The sequence below is a fragment of the Alosa alosa genome, chromosome 2, assembly GCF_017589495.1.
Source record: "Alosa alosa isolate M-15738 ecotype Scorff River chromosome 2, AALO_Geno_1.1, whole genome shotgun sequence".
Taxonomy (NCBI): domain Eukaryota; kingdom Metazoa; phylum Chordata; class Actinopteri; order Clupeiformes; family Clupeidae; genus Alosa; species Alosa alosa.
Window position 1 is genome coordinate 225,788 of NC_063190.1, and position 20,028 is coordinate 245,815.

Here is a 20,028-nt window from a genome sequence, read left to right on the forward strand (position 1 = left end):
TTTCCCCGCTGTCTTGCCGTTTTAATGTTTTCCCGTAGAATATCCCATATTTTAATACTCTCATAACAGCCCTGCCATCGGGCCTGTCTCTGTGTTGCCCTGTTGCTACCCCTTGCCCTTCCAATGAAGCAGATGTCTTCAAATCATCGTTTTCCTTGCTTGAAGGCGAACTTAGAGTGATGTTAACCTATTTAAGTTTAACGGCGCGATTGCCGTGAGAGCACGATTCATTGGCACTTGCATGTTCGTCCTTATGTCTACGTGCGCACCTGAGGCTACTCAGCTGCAAGATAAATAATTTCCCCTCTTTGTATGTTCACTGCAAGTTGGCCTACCATAACTTACCAACTCTGCACTGTAGACTGGCTATTTATATTTTTCTGTGAAATAAGCAAATGTATTTGTTCAACTTTATGAAGCAGAATTACGCATAGGGTACTTGGAACATAATACATTTGACAAAGGACAGATGAATGTTGCTAGTGACAAAATATTAACTTTCAGTGTTTTACGATGTCTTTGTCATGGGGAAGTGTTTTCCCCCATGCATTTATTCTAGGTTACTGTCAGTGACTGCTGTGAGAGAAGCGGGTTCTGTGTTTCGTTCATGTCAGTGACTGACGTGAGAGAAGCGGGGTCTGTGTTGTGTTGTGTTGCGTTAATTTATTTTCATTGGGCATACCTAGCCAAAATTACTCCTTTTGAAACAATGAGTGCAGGAAGCGCGTTTGTATGGTTATATTGCTTGACGGGGAGGATCCCAAGCAGCTTTCAGCCATAAGGCTACTTTGAGAACATTCAATTCACCCGACACTAATATTCAAAATGTTGAAAACTATTTTGGCATAGCCTATAAAGCAGTTTAATTAAATGGAATGTTAGTTGTAAACAAACGAGCTACTTGGTGAGGCTTGGCCTCACAGATCTTTCGTGCCTTAGATGGCAGGAAAAATCTTCACGATAGGCCTATTAACTAACCACCCGATTCACGTTGGCTGGGGGGAAGGGGGGCCATCAGACAATTGTGCCCAGTTAATCCGGCCCTTCCCCCAAAAAACCACAACTTCCCACCTCTGACAGCTTAAAAGAAGTCAAGAGGACTCCTTACTCACAGACCTATTCACAAACCTGCGGTTTTGAAATCCTATGCAGCTACAGGAGCTTCCAATCGCGAGGAAGCAATTTTGCATTGTAGGCATAACTAACATGCAATAACGCCGCCAACAACAACCAAAACTAGGCTAATCATTGTCAACATGTAAATTAAATGTAACATTATTGTGAATCAAATTAAAATGTTCTCTTTTGCAAACGTAGGCATAGTAACAGAATAATTTAATAATGTTACAAGATACTACATCAATCCGTATGTTTCATTGGGCTACTAGGCTATTTGTTTTGCCTTGATTCATTTAGGCTAGGCCTTTTTATTCAGGGGCCATATTCACAAAGAATTTTAAGGCTAAAAGTAGCTCCTAACTGGCGAATTTAGGAGCAACTCCTAAAAATAATGGGCGTGTCACTCCTAACTTTAGGACTCCAAATTTTTTTCACAAAAAGTAATTCACGAAGCACATTATTGTGATTACGAGTCAGTGGTTTTCAAACATTATCGCGGACTCGACATCTAACTAAATGCAACAGGCTCATGTCGCCCCTCGCATTAGCAAAATGAGGACTAGTGTTTTGTCAAATTGCAAATAGCTATTCGTTTTAATGATTTTTTATGATAGTATGAAGTACTTTTTGTATAGGTTACTATCTTAATCTTGGAATATGGGGAGGGAAGTGGCGCATCTGCAGAAGTCAGCCAAATATGAATGTAATTCACAAAAAGTAATTCACGAAACATTTTAGACCTAAAAGTAGCACCTAAGTCTGGGACAGCTTAAGTCGAGAGGACTCCTAACTCACTAAGACCTATTCATAAACAGCTTTTTGTGGCATTTTACGTTGCGATGTTTTGAAATAGCCTATGCTAACAGGAGCTTCCAATCGTGAGGGAACAATTTTGCATTCATAAAAGGGATGCAATAACGCCGCCAACAACAACACAAACTACTCATTGTTAACATGTAAATGAAATGTAACGTTTCATTGTGAATCAAATTAAAATGTTCTCCTCTTTGCAAACGTAGCCTAGGGATATGGTGACAGATTAATTTAATAATGTTGCAAAGGTAGTCTACTGCATCAATCCATAGGCCTATGTTTCATTAGGCTACTAAGCTATTTGTTTTGCCTTACTCTTTATTCATTTAGGGCTAGGCCTTTTTATTCAGTTATTAATCATCTTCCGTCCCTTCGCACTACTTGTGTAGCGACGCATTCTTCGACCTGTCACCTGTCAGTCATCATCGGAAGAGAGGTGTTTGGAATTCCCGCGTTACAATCGTCAGCCAATCAAGGTGGTCACTTCAGTCAAGCTCGTGCATGAGTAATGACGTCATCCATAGCCACGAAGACTCACTCCTAGTTTAAGAGTTGTCTGAAAGGCTTTGTGAATAACTTTTAAGAGAAAACTCCAATCTAAAATCTTTAAGTCACGATTTAGGAGTAGCCTACTCCTAGTAGTAAGATAAAAGCCTTTGTGAATAGCCCACGGCCCCAGTTATTCATCATCTTCCGTCCCTTGTGTAGCACACGCATTCTGAGACCTGTCACTCATCATCTTAAGGGAGGTGTTTGGAATCATGCCCGCGTTACAATCATCAGCCAATCAAGGTGGTCACGCTTGCCCATTTACCCAAATTAATGGTTGAATATTACTGATGATCATTGTTATTTAAGAACATGCAGTGTCGTGGGGTACCAAAACATCTTGCTCGTAAAAGCATCATAACGCACATTCTGGCGGGCCTGTTATTTACTGTAGGCTGCGCCAAATCACATGCCTTTATTTTGGGCAAGCCTGCATTCATTCATTCATTCAACCTTTATTTATTCTCGGTCATTGAGGGAAGCCCTCATTTTCAATGAAGCCGAAATTACAGAAGCCAAAGCAAAAGCTCCACAAACAAGACAACATTCGAGGCCTTCTGTTGAAGAATTTTATATAAAGCCTGCTTCTGACAGTAATCCTCCTGCCCTGATAGGCCTACCACAGCTGTGGATAGTGTGGAATGTTCAAGTAACAACACAATCCAATGTGTGTCTCAATTGTCCCCCGCTGACCACCTCACACATTTCTCTAGATTTTGCAACAAACTTACATGACACAATGCCATAAAAATATGCCAGTTTTAGGACACAGAATAATGTTTGTAATGATACCAGGTAGGCCAGGTATTGTCAAGCTGCATGGTGAAGTGAAATTCTTACTTTGAAAAACAAACATTTGCGATATCATCACGATCATCAGAATATTGCAATAGATTCTGTGTTCTGGACTGCAGGTAACTTGTTAAGCCAGTGGTTATCAAACTTTTATTTCATTCCCCACTTTGATCAAGGGGCATGACTGATGATAGTGGAGATAACGTGTTATCCCAAGGCTTTTGTAAGTCAGCATCTTCGACGGTAGTCTATTAAAAATATAAGTTTTCGATGTCCCAAACGGAGAGCCATACTTTATTGTTTTTAACGATATCTATGCTACTCACAAAAATGTAGGCATGGGGACATGATGAAGTAGGTTATCCAACTGTCGGGTGTTAAATTATTGTGATTACGAGCCAGTGGTTTTCAAACATTATCGTGACTCGGACATCTAACTAAATGCAACAGGCTCATATCGTCCCTCGCATTTGCAAAATGAGGACCAGTGTTTTGTCAAATTGCAAATAGCGATTCGTTTTAACTATTTTTTTATGATAGTAGCCTATACAAAAAGCACTTCATACTATCTTAATCTTGGAATATGGGGAGGAAGTGGTGGCCTGCAGTCAGCCAAATATTAATGTAATTCTGCAGCATAAAGCAGATGTATTTGTTTATTGTACAGAAAAATAAAAATGACATGTCAAGCAGTCAATTGACTACATTGCAGTCAAGAAGTAGGGCAAATTAATTTACTGAAACCAAAACGTGGGTCATAGTTGTCTAAACCTCTATTATGTAGCCTGTTAAAAACGCCACCAGATAGTATTAAATCGGCAACAACATTGTTTTCTGCAGAAGCCTACCCAAGGCTACAGATTAATTCTGAACAGTTATTTCTCTACTGGCTCAATTATCACACCACTGTTTTGATTTAATGTAGTTCGTTAACCCCAACACTGACAATAATGTAGACAGCAAATTTCGATTTCGATTTTCGTGTAGTCAAGCCTTAAGCCATACCCAAGTAGCCTAAATCGAGGTAATGTTTAATTATGCATGATTTATTTTGTTATTGAATTCGTAGGCTGGGATTACTCTCGGCAACAATTATATAAGGGATGGCAGGCAGAGCGATGTACAGTGGCAGAGTGACGCACAGTGGCTGAAAGTGGTACTAAAGCTTCACGCAGCTTCACGCCGCGTAATGCGCGAATTTGTTAGGACTTGCAGGCAAGGACCCAAATGCAGACCAGAAACTTGCGTAGTTCAGTTTTAATGTTGCAGCCAGACAGCAACAGCAAAGCACAAGAGATACAGTCCAAACACGAAAAGTTCCAAAAAGGGCAAAGCACAAAAGATCCAGGATGAGTATCCAAAACGCAGGCAAAAACACAAAAGTTCAGGCAAAAACAGGCAGAGTATTCACAGAAGACCAGCAATACATCTCTGGCAGACACAGCATTATCCTCACCAAAATCAGTTACAACCAGACAAAGAACAGAAAATAAACTGAACTTTAAATACTAGGCAGTCTAAACAAAGGAGACAGATCATTGGGTGAGGACAAACAAGGGACAGGAGAAATCAATACAGATAATAAGCAGACTGATGAACAGCACAGGTGTGGGCAGAAAGTGGCGGGAAAAAACAGGGAGTGGCAAGTTGGAGGTGGGATTCAGGCCACAACAAAGGCACATGGCATCAAAACACAAGATTGTCCGACAATACACAACCAGTCCAGCAGGGCGGCCAGAGTCCCTCAGTACTAAGTACTGACAGAATTAAGTGGTCATTTGAAAGCGATGCCCACTGTATTACATTACGTGTGTGCCTGTCTGTTTGCACATCCTGCCAACCATACGTCGCTGACATTAACACTTACATTCATTCCTAAAAACATGTGACCATATCTCAACATATCAGCACATACATGAACTGTACTGTGACGTAAATCTGAGATCTACACTGAGACATTCTGAGTATTATATTGTTACAGGAGGACTATGACGACAACTATATGAAGCATGCATACATTTGAATCATACCTGTGCTGTGACATCTGTGAAACTTAGCTGTGCTGTTAGACCTCTGTTTTTAGACCTGAGCTGTGCTGTTTGAAAATTAAGATTCTAACCTAAGTTCTGTCTAAAACTGATCATCTGAAGGGCTGAATCTTATTCTTCAGTCTATACCACCACCAAATGTGACCTATTACTTGTAACCCAGGTCTTATTGCCTGGGCACAACATGTAGTGAATAGCTTTACTTATTAAAAATAATAAATATATTAAAAGTAATTAATATATTTGTATTTTGATATAGTATGGTTAATAATATTTATTGTTGCCAAAATAGGTTAAGAGGTCAAGTCTGTTCTTTGATTTGCTCCATTTGGCCGTTTATGCATTTATGTAGCTCCTGCCCCTTTAAGGTTTAAGGGCAGCAGAGGTTACCATGGTAATTAAAGTCAGTTTGGTTTTATTGCTGCACGCACTGTGTGCTGTTTGGCGATTGGTCTTTTCATGTGACTGTTAATACTGTAATGTTTTGATTGGCTCAGGGGCGGGTCAAAAAGAGAAAAAAAAGAATTGTTTCAGAGTTGATTACTGTTTGCAAAGATTGGGAGAGAGCCAACAACATTCAAATAACCTTTAGTACCTTTCTGACGGACTGGGAAAGAGAGTTTGTTTATTACCGTTGATTTATTGATATATTATAATTATTATTATTAATATTATTATAGTTAACGGTGGTTATTAGTGACAGCTTCGACGTTGGGACTCAACATAGCTCAGGTTCACAATAGAGTGGTGAAGTCCCGCCCCTTCCGTTTGCATTTAAAAAAAAAAAAATTTGAACGGCAGTCTATGGCGAAAAAGAAATTATTTTCTGGTCCCGGTTGACTTGTGCCTTGAATTACCCATATGACAATTTTTCATGTAAAGACATTTGCAGTTTGTTTCGTAACTATTGAATTACAACATTGTGAAAGATTGTAATTCCAACGACTACAAACCCATCAGTCGCGCTAGTGACGTTAGCTCATTCACAGCCACACTAGATTGTACAAGCATACCAGCAACAGGTCTTAATTGTGCTTTCCTTGCCGAAGAAAATACCATGAGTCAGAGGATTAAACACATCAGGTAAGTTGTATTCGTCCATAGACTGTACATTACATACTGTTAAGTGACATAGCAGGCAGCAAGATGCAACCGTTAACTAGCATAACAGCTCTTATCGTTTCATTACGTTGGTGGCGTACATCGTTCGAGGCGAGAGATGTAGTCCACTGAGTGGATTAAGCACAAAACCAACATAACTTTTGAAGTCTATCGAACAACAGTACTTTCTTGACGTGAAAAATTATCTTTTAAATTCACACACATCATATGTGAAATTTGTGGCACAATTCAAACTGGACCAAAAAATAATGGTTATCTCTCCATTAACTCCCGTTCATAATTTTTTGAAAGATAGGTCCCATGGACCGGAAGTACAGTAGAAGGGGCGGGACTTCACCACTCTATTAGCCTGAAAGCTAGCGGCTGGTTTTTCCATTGAAAAAAGAAGGACATTCACATTCGTAGCTGAACGGTTCAGTGGAGGAGAGTATTGCGACGTACACTACGCACCCCGGAGGATTTCACATCGACCCTGCTTAACGGACTGCGAGTGGACTGTCCATTAGCACTAGCTGGTGAGCTAACCTCTCTTTTGCTTCGCTACCTCATGACGCTGCCTATGAAGTGAAGGGGCTATCAGCCACACCGTTCACGGGCCTCGACCAGGCCTGCATCACTGTAATGTTATTGTCCGTGTGTGAGTGTGCGTGTGTGTGTATGTGGGCCCACTATTAACCCTCTATACCATAGACTGTATATATAGAACTGGACAGTGTGGCTGCATTCTGCAGTGTTCTATGGAATTGAAGCCGCCGAGGCGACGCCATCTTGGAAAATTTGGAGCCAATTTGAAGTGCGGCTGCACAGCAAAAGTTGAAGCATGCGCAGTGAAGAGGAGTCGCGGTCAGGCACGCCCACTCAGTTGCCACTCAGCGAGTTAAACACGCCCCTTGTCAAGTGAAATTATGTTGATTATAGACTGTGACAATTTAGTATGGTGAATACTAATGAGCTAACAACAGAAATACGGACAGCGAATTACATGCTAACGTTAGCAGCTACATTAACGTTACCGTTAACGGGAGGCTAAGTTATTCGTTGAAGTGAAGATTAGCACAGCTCCTGTAAGAGTCGATGCATGATATACTTGGTTTTATTAGTTGTTGCTGTTTTCAAATATCTCAATGTACGCCATCTCAACATGGAGTAACCATTGACTGTACATGGGGATTAATAACACTAGACAGTCAGTACAGTATATGTGATAAAGCAACGGTATGATGTGATAAAGCAACGCAAGTTAACGTTAAAGTAATGTGAAGCATGGACCTCATCAACCTGTCATGTTAATGTAACTACTAGCCAGTTTGCCAGCGTTGCATTTTTTCTAACGTTAACGACAGACATAGAGCTACTTCTGTGATGGTAGGTCGGTAGCGTAGACTGTAAAAAATAGATCGGTAGGTCAGTAGTTGTAGACCGCATAAGTGAATGATCGATAAATGAAACGCCTGCATTAAACACTACCCAAAGAACCAGTCACTTCCCAGGGATATCGGTGAACATTTGAGAAACACCTTAGTTTGTCATCTAACGTCCATGATCAGTCATACTGATAACGTTATTTTTCAAGCTGACGCAAGTTAATAACATTCACACTGCATATTTAAATGTGTAGTTAACATTAGGTAGGCTGTGAAGTTTATTGCACACATATATGTAATTAGTATTACTAGTGGTGTTGAGTGCCTGATTAGATGCTTTGTAATGTTGTAAAATTGTCTGACTAACTTTATTGTAACTTTCCTTTTTGCAGGTAAGATATGGGTGATGGCTGAATTTACTGGAGGTGGCGGCAAGATGGTCTACATTAGTCTGCAAGCAAGGGAATGCCTACGTGAAGTGGTTTGGCTGGGGTGGTCTGAGGTGGCATGTCCTCCCCCTTTCTCCAAGTCCCCTGACATCCATCTTCCTGACATCACCCACCGTCACTGGATCAACCTGAAGCCCCTTATACATGGGACATGGCACAGCACCACTACGTTCTGAAAACACATGACTTTCAATAACTTGCATGGCACCAAGAAAGGTCTGCCGCTGCTCTGAACCTTCTGTTAATGTGACATCATTCATACTTGAGGCTGTACACATCCCTTTTTTTTATTTTTCTTTATTGATGTCACCCAAACTTCAACTTTCTGTATGCCCCTGAACTCACACAAATTGTAAATTGCAATGCGCCATTTAACCAGTGGTGTAGTCTAGTTAGTTAGTTGTAGTGGTGGGTATACTGTGAGCAACCCCAAATGTTATTAAATACGTATCCTTGCCTATTTTAAATGGGTATACTGAGAGGATGATGCTTTTTAAATGGGTTTACTGTGTAGTCCTGTGTATCACGTAGACTATACCATACCACGGTCATTTAACTGCCTTGGTATTTAAGTCAGAGGCCATTGCTTAGTATTTAACTGTAGCCTACACAAAGATGTAGACGTTACAAGAATATTAATATCAGAATAATTATTGGTTGATACTGAATCAATATTGAATGTTTTTTTTAATTTCTTTTGTGTGATATATCATTCAGAATGCTGCAACATGACTGGTCTTCAATCAGCCAAAGAGGACACATCGTAACTCCTCTCCTAGTTACTCTCCATTGGCTCCCTACAGTAGCCAGAATTAAATTTAAATCTCTCACTTTGGCCTATTGGACACTGACTGGATCCGCTCCTTGTTATTTTAATTCAATGATCAAGATATACATCCCCAACCGCCCACTGCGGTCTTCTGATGAGCGTCTGTTGTGTCGACCAGTCTTAAACGCTAGGTCAAATTCAAGACTTTTCCTCAGTGGTTCCATGTTGGTGGAATGAGTTGCCCAGTGCTCTTCGTTCTTGTGATAGTTTTTGGTCTTTTAAGCACTTCTTATACATTATGGTTTGTATGCAGTAGTACTGTTTTATTTTCATTGTAGGCTGTTGATTAATTTGACATTGTTTATTATCGATATTCTCCTTTATGTAGTCTTACCATGTTATTGTTATTATAGTATTGATTGAATGGGCATTATTATTTATTATTGCTTTCCCCCCTCATTTTCATTGTTTATTTCATTAGGCTATTGATTGACTGTTTTAAGTATTATATTGTTTTGTATTTGTTAAGGGTAACCATAACCATCATCATCATAATGTGGTATTTTCTTATGCACTTGAAACAAAGAATAAAAATGTTTCTTTAAACGTAGTACCACTTCACATCACACACTGAACAGCAAAGTAGCTTCCTGATTATATGTAAAATGTTTACAGAGTATCCTGATGTAGTAGGTCCATGTTCTCATATTTTTACAGCTGACATGAAGGCTGCAATATTACATTTTTGATTTATAATGGAGCACCCTCTCTGGTGAAAGACTAGCAAGCCTGTGGTAGAGGCATACGATTACAGACAAATTGAGAGAGCCGATCAATGAGTTGTCACAGTTTTCAATTTAGACGTATTATTTTGAAATGATGTACGTCTACGGGAGGATTTACACATCACTGGCAAGACCTGATCAAATCATACCAATGCAAAATGCTTCTCCAGCAGTGCAATCGCGATACCTTAACGCATTTTCAGATACCGCTGTTCTGAGCATACTAAGCAAATTGGCCATTTGTAACTTTGAATCCCTCCTCACGTTAAGCTATGGTCCAATAATGTGCACTAAAACACAACGTTATTTGTCGGGCTGATTCATAAATGGGCATACCGAGGTTGACGACCTAGCAGGCTAGGTGGCGTTTTTTGCCATTCGCAAAACTAAGCAAGAGTTAACGTTAATGGAACTTAACATCGCCTTCTCCAGTGACAAAGTGTATTCAAATGAAGTTGCAACGATGATGGCGGAAATCACTGGTTACGTTAAACCATTTGAAACAAGTAGGACTGTAAATGATGGTGACTATGGCTAACGTCACTTCAGCCCTTTTACTTTACCTATCAACTAGCTAATGCTAGCATGATGTAGCATGCTATGAGCTAATATACTTAGCATCTACGAAAGAACAGCATATCTTTTTTCTCAAAGAATCTGTCACAACTAACAACGATGTCTCTTACAAACAACTACACAATGTATGACTATCAATATGTATTTAGTCAAACTGTGATAAGATATAGCCTAATGATAATAACAGCAACACTTATTTAGGTTAGATTATGTGTCGAAATCAGGTGTCGTTAAAATAAGTGAGCGATGACGTGGTAGTGTCTGCAGCCTAGACGGTAAAACATAATGGACAAAGCGTCGTGTCTGCAGCCAGCCAGCTGTCAATCATGTGTAAACACGCCCTTTTTAGATTTGTTAATATAACATAAAAAAAAAATAATTTCAGCGAGAAAAGAAAAATTGTGTGTATTGAAGCATCTTGAAAACTATTTTTTCGAATAAAAAGTTGTTGATACAAAAATAGTTTTAGATGAGAAAAGTGACACGGAAAGTTGGCTACTTGGCCATTGAAATACATGGGGATGGGCGGAGTTACACATTGTACTGCAGCCAGCCACCAGGGGGCTCTGGACTAACGCTCGCATCACTCTTAACAGACGGCACACTGTCCAGTTCTATATATACAGTCTATGCTCTATACCCCAGTGGAATTCTACAACAATGCCCCAGATTCCTGGGAATTCTAAGAGAAAAGGGCATTTTGAGAAACATTTCAAATAACCAAGAACAACTAAAAATCTAATGAAAAGTGTCAATTGTAAGTTTCTTTCAGTTTAAAGATTAGAAATGGCTCTTTCAAATGATATATGATCCATTAAGAATTGTATATTCATGTTTCCCATAGACAGCCATAGGCCTACTCACTTACAGTCTCAAAGTTTTTCACTAACAAAAAGTTATAAATATGGTTCACATATTTCTGTATTAGAAGCTGGGAAACAAGATACTATATGAGTACTGATTTCATTGAAATAGACTGGCATATCTTGCACTTATTTGGGATTTAGTGAGACTTACACAGTGAGCCTTGACAGTGAGCCTTACAGCTAAAAAATGATGAGGATATGAACTAAAGTAGGCCAGCAGCATAGCGCATGAAATCGTGACTCATTTGATAAGCATGTCACCAAGAACAGGGACTGTTAAACCTGACATGAATTTACGTTTTGTTTTATATTCACATCATGTTCTATAATTTATCTAAACTTGATCAGTTGATGATAATGAACCTGTTGCACTCGTTCACTAACCTTCAACCAATCCTGTGCTAACATTACGAGTCTCAGACTAACCGTTAGCTGCTACATCAGTGAAGGTAGCAAATTAGCAGGCTTTTTTGTAATCACAAAGATGACGAGACATTGGCCTACTTGTATACAAATACATTTTCCTGACATCCATAAGCAGAAAACACAACGGTTCCCGCTTTGGTTATTAGTCAACAAAAACTAATTTAGAGAAACATACATAAGTAGCCTAGGTAGTTTGCAATAACTAGCAGTATCTGTAAGTGGGATAACGATAATGTTAGCTTTACTGTACATGCGAGAAAGGGGTAATGTTAATGTTATGTGTTAAGATATAACTGCAAATAAACCTGGCATGGGTTTATCATAAACTTTATTGTTAATTAGGCCATGACCATCACTGAATTATGCCTATATCAAACTGACTTTCACAGTGACAGCCATACGATTTTTTTTATGCCAGAGAGGCAGCTAAGTCAGTCATGACAAACGGGAGGATGCTAACGTTAAATATATTACACTTTCATGTTTTTATTTTGTCATTTTCTTACATCAATATGATCGTCACTTATATCAAAACATGGTGGATGCACATCAATACTATCTCATCTAATGAGAAAAGACGCGGGCGCTTGTTAGAAGCCATAACTCCAGAGGCACCGTAAGTCCTCAGCCGGTCAGTCAACAGGCTAAACTCAAAAATACCGGAGAAATGTCAATAGCGACCTAGCCATTTAAGTGTGTCAAAATAAAAGTCTGGTGTTTATGTATCCACTAACGCTGTATTATTTAATGTATGAAGGTTATACTGTAGCAGATGTCTCTTTAAGAATTGCGGCCGGCCGCGGCCGTTACAGGAGAATATAGAACGGCCGTCGACGGCTGCTACGGGGTATAGAGGGTTAAGATTTATGTTGCGAGTTGTGTTTTGTTACTGTTGAACTGTTATCGATAGGCTATGATGGTGTAAACGGTCATTTAAAATAGTCTACCTTCATTCTGTAAATACTGTGATTATCATCTGCATCTTCATCCACTTACATTTTTAAAAGTAAATTATCAACTTTTTTCTTATAGTATTAAACCGTGGTCTGGTCTGTTTATTTAACTAGTTAAGTAGGATATCGAACCCTGTGACACCCCATTAGGCCGATCTCTGTCCCCCTCATTCCCTAAACCGGCGCCTGAGGGTTGGGGTCAGGGTAGGAATTTCACGGCGGCCATGGCCGTCGTAGCCCCTTGCATTGGCCGTGAGGCCCCTTTGAAAATCAGAGGTTTACAGGCCACGGTGGCCTTGGTGCCCCCTTCTTTCAATATTCTGCTTTGCGTCCTACTAATAGCAATTTTATTTAGCCTGTGGCCTGTCAAAATAATCTTAGCATTTACAGCGCAAATTTATTTAGTCTTTTACGCAGTGGAGAAAGTGACAGCAAGAAAGAAATTAGCGTCCAAATTCACCCATTCTCAGTTGAACTACTCGCGAAGTAGCCTATTCATCACACAGACATCACAAGTATCACATGAAAGAGCTTTTTCTCAGCTTTTAAACGATGTTAGCCGATAATTGCTGTGTTGAACAGTTCGCGAGAAAAGTAAATAATATAATTCAATTTAATCATACATTCTACTGAAGGTTTTGCGTCCCATGATCTCCCTACCCATTCATCTCGGTGGAATACTTTACGAACCCTTCTTTTAACACATGACAAACCATATATCAGAATAAACAGGAGATCTTACCGAACACAAAGGTGTAAAGCAGTCCCCTGTACAGTTAGCCGTTCCAGAGTAATCCAGTTGAGTTAGCAGTAAAGTTCGACATACATGGATGTCTCCAAATTTGGGCTTTAAGTTTTACAATGTGTTTAAATTGTTCCACATGATTTCATAACGGGCCAAATACAAAATAAATGTTACAAATATCGCCTAGATATTGGTAAATCAGAGTACAGCTGACTAAGATTTTGTGAAAGTAGCCTTAATGATCACAAAATGCTAAGCATGCATCTAGGCTATTTGAGTTTCTTAAAGCTGAGCTGTGATTAAATTGTTCAATACATGATTTCATAACAGGCCAAATATAAAATAAATGTTATATATAGCCTAGATAGTCAGATGATTTACAGTTCTATGTAATATGTCATGTTTTCATTTCATGTTTTTGTAATCTTTCATACAGTGATGCAGGTCTACTGCAGTGAATAGGCTAAACTTTGATCATTGTTATAGCCTACTACTGTATAGTTAACTTTGGCCTTGGTGCCCTGACATGTGGCCTTTGTGCCCCCCACCAAATATGCCCAACTGAAGGCCAAGTGGCCTTGCCCCCAGAATGGTGAAATTCCAAGCCTGGTTGGGGTGCTACATAAAATGGAGGCACCGCTGGGATAATAATATTTAATGTAGTTACTAAACCAGACCACTTAGATTACATTATTTAAATAGTGATTAAAGTAATCCTCTGACTGCTTTGTAAAGCAACAATATAGGATCAAACTATTTCAATATAGCCTGTAAATATTAATCTGTTTTGTTTATGTAATATTCCTGTTAGGCTACTTATTTAAGTTATTGACGTGTATGCTTAATAGCACTTCATAAGCTTCTTGTATAGGGTGTTATTATTATTTCCTGTGGCTTATATAATAATAGTTTATCTCTTACCTAATAACTGGTTATTAAATAAGCCTGTATTAAATTCTAGTGTTACAGTGACTATTGTCAAAGTGAAGTCCTGCCTTAAGCTTAAATTATATTAGGCCGAGTGGTTTAATATAGTGAAAAAGACCAAGGAATTAATTAATTTATAATTTAAATATAGTAACTTCCAGGCCAAAAAAAACAGTTGTAACCTAGTAAGCACAACCCAGAGCATGGCACAGCTACTTAACTGGTGGAAAGGTGAAGGCCTCAACCTCGAATATGCCCTGATGTTGAAAGATGTCCCTGAAGATACCGAAGTGGCTGTAATTGAAGACACGCTGCAGTCCCTCAAAGTCCTCGGAAGAGTGAGAGTAAGAGGAAGAATGTATGACTCTGTGTCCCAGTGTCTTACAATGTTGTGTGAGTGCCGTGAGAGAGTGAGTGTCCACACCATTCCTCCTGATGTGTGGCCTGAGGGCAGCCGCAGGGCATGGAGGATCATGGGAGCTTCTGAAGATTCCGCCATCATCCCAGAGAACCCACAATCACCCAGTTCAGGTTCAGAGGAAGAAACCGCTCCAAAAGGTGGGTCCAATCCCTTCCAAGCATGTTCTCCAGAGGCAATCATTCGGGCTGTTGGAGATCTAATGGAGAGGCAGGGCCGGCTCTCAGGTGAGTCAAGTGCTTTCAAGAGGCTACGCTCGTTTTCCGGCGTCACTCCCACTCCACCTGGTGAAGAACAGTTTGATAGCTGGGTAGATCAGGCCCGCTTCATGATCGAGAACTGTAATCGGTCAGACAGAGAGAAAAGCCTGAAGATTATAGAAAGTCTAAAAGGGCCAGTGCTTGAGATGGCCAGGGCTGTTAGAAGTAGCAACCCACATGCTTCAGCCAGAGACTATGTTGATGTGATTGAGAACACATTTGGAGTGAATGAGACTGGAGAAGGGCTTTACTTTGCTTTCAGACTCCTTTGCCAGCAGCCAAGGGAGAAGCTTTCTGAGTTTCTCAGATGCATTGAAAGACATCTATGTAAAGTTGTGCAGCGAAGAGGTCTCCCATCCTCTGCAGTGAACAACGCATGCCTAGACCAGCTTATTAAAGGAGCATTGGGGGCGGACGAAACATCACGCCAACAGCTTAAGTCCAACCTGAAACCTGTTTGTGTGAGAAGTGCTGTAGCGCATGCTGACAGTGATATGCAAGCACTCAGGAATGAGATAGCAGCATTAAAACTTCAGACATCGGAACACAGAACTGTGCAACCAATACATTTAGCAGTTGGCCAAGAATTTCCCTCCACTGATGATTAATGTGAGAGTGGAGATGCGAATGCTCTGAAGAAATAGGTGAGGAAGTTAAGAAAGCAGCTCAAAGTTATGACTGTCCGTCCAGCCACAGCAGCCACAGAGAGGCCAGCCCGCCAGCAGAGGGCCTAGCCCGACACAGGGCCTATCTCCATCCTTGCTTTAGTGTGCCCTGACCCTCGTTGCTCTGACAGTATCCCCATTCTGGTGGGCACCAATGTTCATAAAGTTCGTCCAGCCAATAGTGTCTCATCTGTCAGGCAAAGCACCGACAATTCCAATTCACTCACTAAGAGTTTGCACGTCCGAGTACCACAGTGAATGGCCAGCTCAGCCTACATATGTTCCCAGCAAGCACAGAGATACAGTTGCCGATGTCAAGTGGGTGGGCCCTGGTCCATTGGTCATTCCTGGTGCCAGTGAGCACATTGCCACTTGTAAAGTCACTGAAGTGCAGCCACTAAAGAAAGGCATCTTCATCACAGAGCGCGCCTCCTCTATTGCTCTCCCCACCAGTGTGTTTGTCCAGCCCACTGTGTTGTTTTCTTCTGCTCTAGACAAGAACAACTTTTTAGTCATGTTAAGGAATGAGTCACTCAAGGAGACCTCCATTCCTGCTGGCACCATTATTGCACACCTTCATGTTGCTGATACTGTGGTGGAGCCCAAAGGAGCTGAGCCGAATTCCACTACAAGGATTGACCCAGCCCTGTTTGATTTTGGAGACTCCCCTGTTCCTGAGGAGTGGAAAGCGAGGCTCTCCAGAAAGCTGGCTGAGAGGACAGGAGTATTCTCTATGGATGAGTGGGATGTCGGACTGGCCAAGGGGATGGAACATTGGATCCGGTTGAGTGATGAAAAGCCATTCAGAAAGAGGTCCTGTTGGATAGCGCCTGCTGACTTTGATGACTTGAGATGTCACCTACAGGGGCTGTTAGCAGCGGGAATCATAAAGGAGTCCAGGAGCCCATATGCATCCCCCATTGTCATTGCTAGGAAGAAGTCAGGCCAATTGTGCATGTGTGTGGACTACCGCACCTTAAACCGACACACAGTTCCTGACCAGTATGCTGTTCCCCGCATTGATGATGCCTTGGACTGTCTCAGTGGCAGCCGGTGGTTCTCTGTCCTTGAACTCCGCAGTGGATACTATCAAATTCAAATGGCAGAAGAGGACAAAGAGAAGACAGCATTCATCTGCCCTCTTGGGTTTTATCAGTTTGAAAAGATGCCACAAGGAATCACAGGTGCCCCTGCAACATTCCAACAGCTCATGGAGAAGACTTTTGGGGACATGCATCTGCTGGAAGTCATTGTTTACCTTGATGACATCATAGTCTTTGGAAAAACCCTAGAACAACATGAAGAGCGCCTGTTCAAAGTCCTTGACAGATTAGAAGAGAGTGGGTTAAAGCTGTCCATGGAGTGCCAGTTCTGCAGCTCACAAGTCACGTATGTTGGCCACATCGTTTCAGAGGCTGATATTGCCACAGATCCAGCCAAAGTAGAGGCTGTGACTAACTGGAAGCAACCCATTGACCTCCCGTCTCTTCAGTCCTTCCTGGGTTTCTTGCGGATACTACCGCCGTTTCATCAAAGACTTCTCCATCATAGTTCCTTCCATTGACGGAGCTGACCAAAGGCTACCCCCGACTCAAAGAGGCAAGAGAGCTGTCACATCTTCAGCTGGAACAACTTATCACAAGGTGAAAGAGCCCTTTGGAGAGAGGTGGGATGACTCATGCACTCAAGCCTTTAACCAGATCACCCGGAGTCTGACAAGTGCACCTGTCCTTGCTTTTGCCGACCCCACCAAGCCCTATGTTTTGCACGTAGATGCCAGTCTGCATGGTTTAGGGGCTGTGTTAAATCAAGAGTATCCTGAGGGTCTACGACCAGTTGCTTTTGCCAGCCGCAAGCTGAGTCCCTCTGAGAAGAACTACCCAGTACATCAGCTCGAGTTTCTGGCATTGAAGTGGGCGGTAGTTGACAAGTTTCACGACTATCTGTATGGTGTGAACTTCACCATCAGGACAGACAACAACCCTCTGACTTATGTCCTGACCACTGCAAAACTGAATGCCACAGGTCATCGTTGGCTTGCTGCTCTGTCTTCCTACAGTTTCACCATACAGTATAGGCCAGGGTGCAGTAATATTGATGCAGACTCACTATCCCGGAATGTGTTCGGCGGGAACAGCAGTCAGTGGCAAGACATCCCCTCTGAAAGCATCCAGGCTCTTTGCAAGCAAGTTGAGGATGGGGGAAGTGCGGCCCTTCCTATGTGTGCAGAGGTTCTTGGTGTCCCACCTGACGCAGTTCCAGACTGTTATGCTTTTCCGGTCTATCTTGACGTCGGACACCTGGAACAGTTGAGCAACTCTGAGGCTTTGTAAAGCCCAAGATACTGACCCAGTCATAGCTCCAGTGAAACAGTCTGTGGAAAGTGGATGTACACGGGGGTTTGCCAACATACTCGTGGTGACCGACCATTTCACCCGATATGCTCAGGCATTCCCCACCCGTGACCAGAAGGCTGCAACTGTTGCAAAGGTCTTGTGTGAGAAGTACTTTGTGCACTATGGGCTACCTGGTCGAATCCACTCAGATCAGGGGTGGGATTTTGAGTCCAAGTTGATCCATGACTTTCTGAAGTCGCTGGGGGTCAGGAAGTCTCGCACAACGCCTGTGCAACTCACTGTGTGCTTAGTGGTGTTTGTTGATGTTCAAAAACAAGTAGCGTAGCGAAATACAGTTTCTGTCGTCTTTTATTTGGCATTTTGTAAAATCCCATTGATTTCTGTTGGAAGACTTATTGCACGTTGATATTACTGCGCCACGGTCTATGCTTCAGGTTCAAATACGAATCATACATTGCGCCGATATATTTGATTTTAATAGTCAACGAACTCCACTAACCACTCGGTGAGTTGCACAGTTTTGAAAACGAACGTTAAGGGTTGTTTTAGGACATGTTTGAGGAGCCTACTACAGTATGCCCATTGCCAGCCACCCTGAGAAGTGAAAAGGCGATTCAAAACGAGTCAGAAAAGTCGAGACAGGACCAATCGTCAAAATTTCGGTGTCCACCACTCTAGTTCATCCAAAACAAACCAGAAAAGGGCCTTAAAGTGCTAAAAACCGGAATTTTCCTTTAAGTAGGATATCGAACCCTGTGACACCCCATTAGGCCGATCTCTGTCCCCCTCATTCCCTAAATGCCCTAGAAATTGCTACATCTAAACAATGGAGATGCAAACAGGGAAGCTACAGCAAGCGCGTAACTGAAGCGTTCCGTTCATTTTTTTCTGTGTAGTTGCAGCAGACACAACGCAAACGAACGTGCCTGGTGCAGCTTCCGAGCTAATTTCGGTGTCATTGACATTGATACTGTTCAGAGAAATATATTAAAAACACAAACCTCCGTTGCTTCTCTCCTTTGTCTTTGAAGTTTTTCCACTCTCTCCTCATCATCTTTGGAGAGTCTTACTTTTTCTTTGCCTAGGAGGTCTCACCGATCCTCTGCCACCGGCTCTGTCTTTTGGCTTTTCTTTACCTTTCCCTATTCCTTTACCTCGCACCTCCGTAGCATCGACTGATCTCTGACTCGGCTCACTAAGAAAAATAGTAGGCTACGCTGTAAACATTGCCTTACACTATTAATCTCGTACAGAATAACGATAGCACTGATACTGTAACATTAGCATGCATTCGTTTGGGAACCTGATAGCTGATGCTAGCAATGAAATAGTAGCCTACCAAAATAAAGAAAACGTAAAACTATTATTCACTTTACATAGAGGTCATAACCAACATGTTTACTGGCTATATAACTAAATGCAATGTGTAGTTGTTTTCTAAAGTAACCTCATCACGAAGGAACACTGGACGAAGTTGTAGTACTGGAAGCCATGTTAACCTTGGCATGAAACGGCCACCGTAGGAGTTAAAATGCGCTCGGAATGGGAGGGGCTAGAAAGTAATATTCAGTTGGTTGTCATATAGAATTTCACCGCTAGATGGGAGAAGTTCTTACACAAGGTAGCTTTAAAGACAATAGCTAGGCCTTCAGAGAAGGCCCTGACGGTCCGCCACTGCTGTCACCCCTCTTAAATGGTTTTGCCCAAGAGTTAATTGGGTAATTGGTGAGCCTATTTAAAGGCGGGTTTATTTCACACTGGGAGGATAGACTGGAAACACAGGAGAACCAGGAAGACAAGCGGAAGAGCTTGAGGTCCAGAAATCAGGGAAGTCGTAGAGTTTAATGTTTGTTTGTTTAAATGTGAAGTTAACCTTGCTTGCTGTGAGGCAAGGATTAAGTGAGGTCCAAAGTTACAAGGTCGCCTTGTTTGGACAGGGAACCTGAAAAGAGTAGGTTCCTGGTGCCTAGTTTTATGGCACAGTACATGTTTGTAGACTAAAGAACCCTGCATTTCATGTTT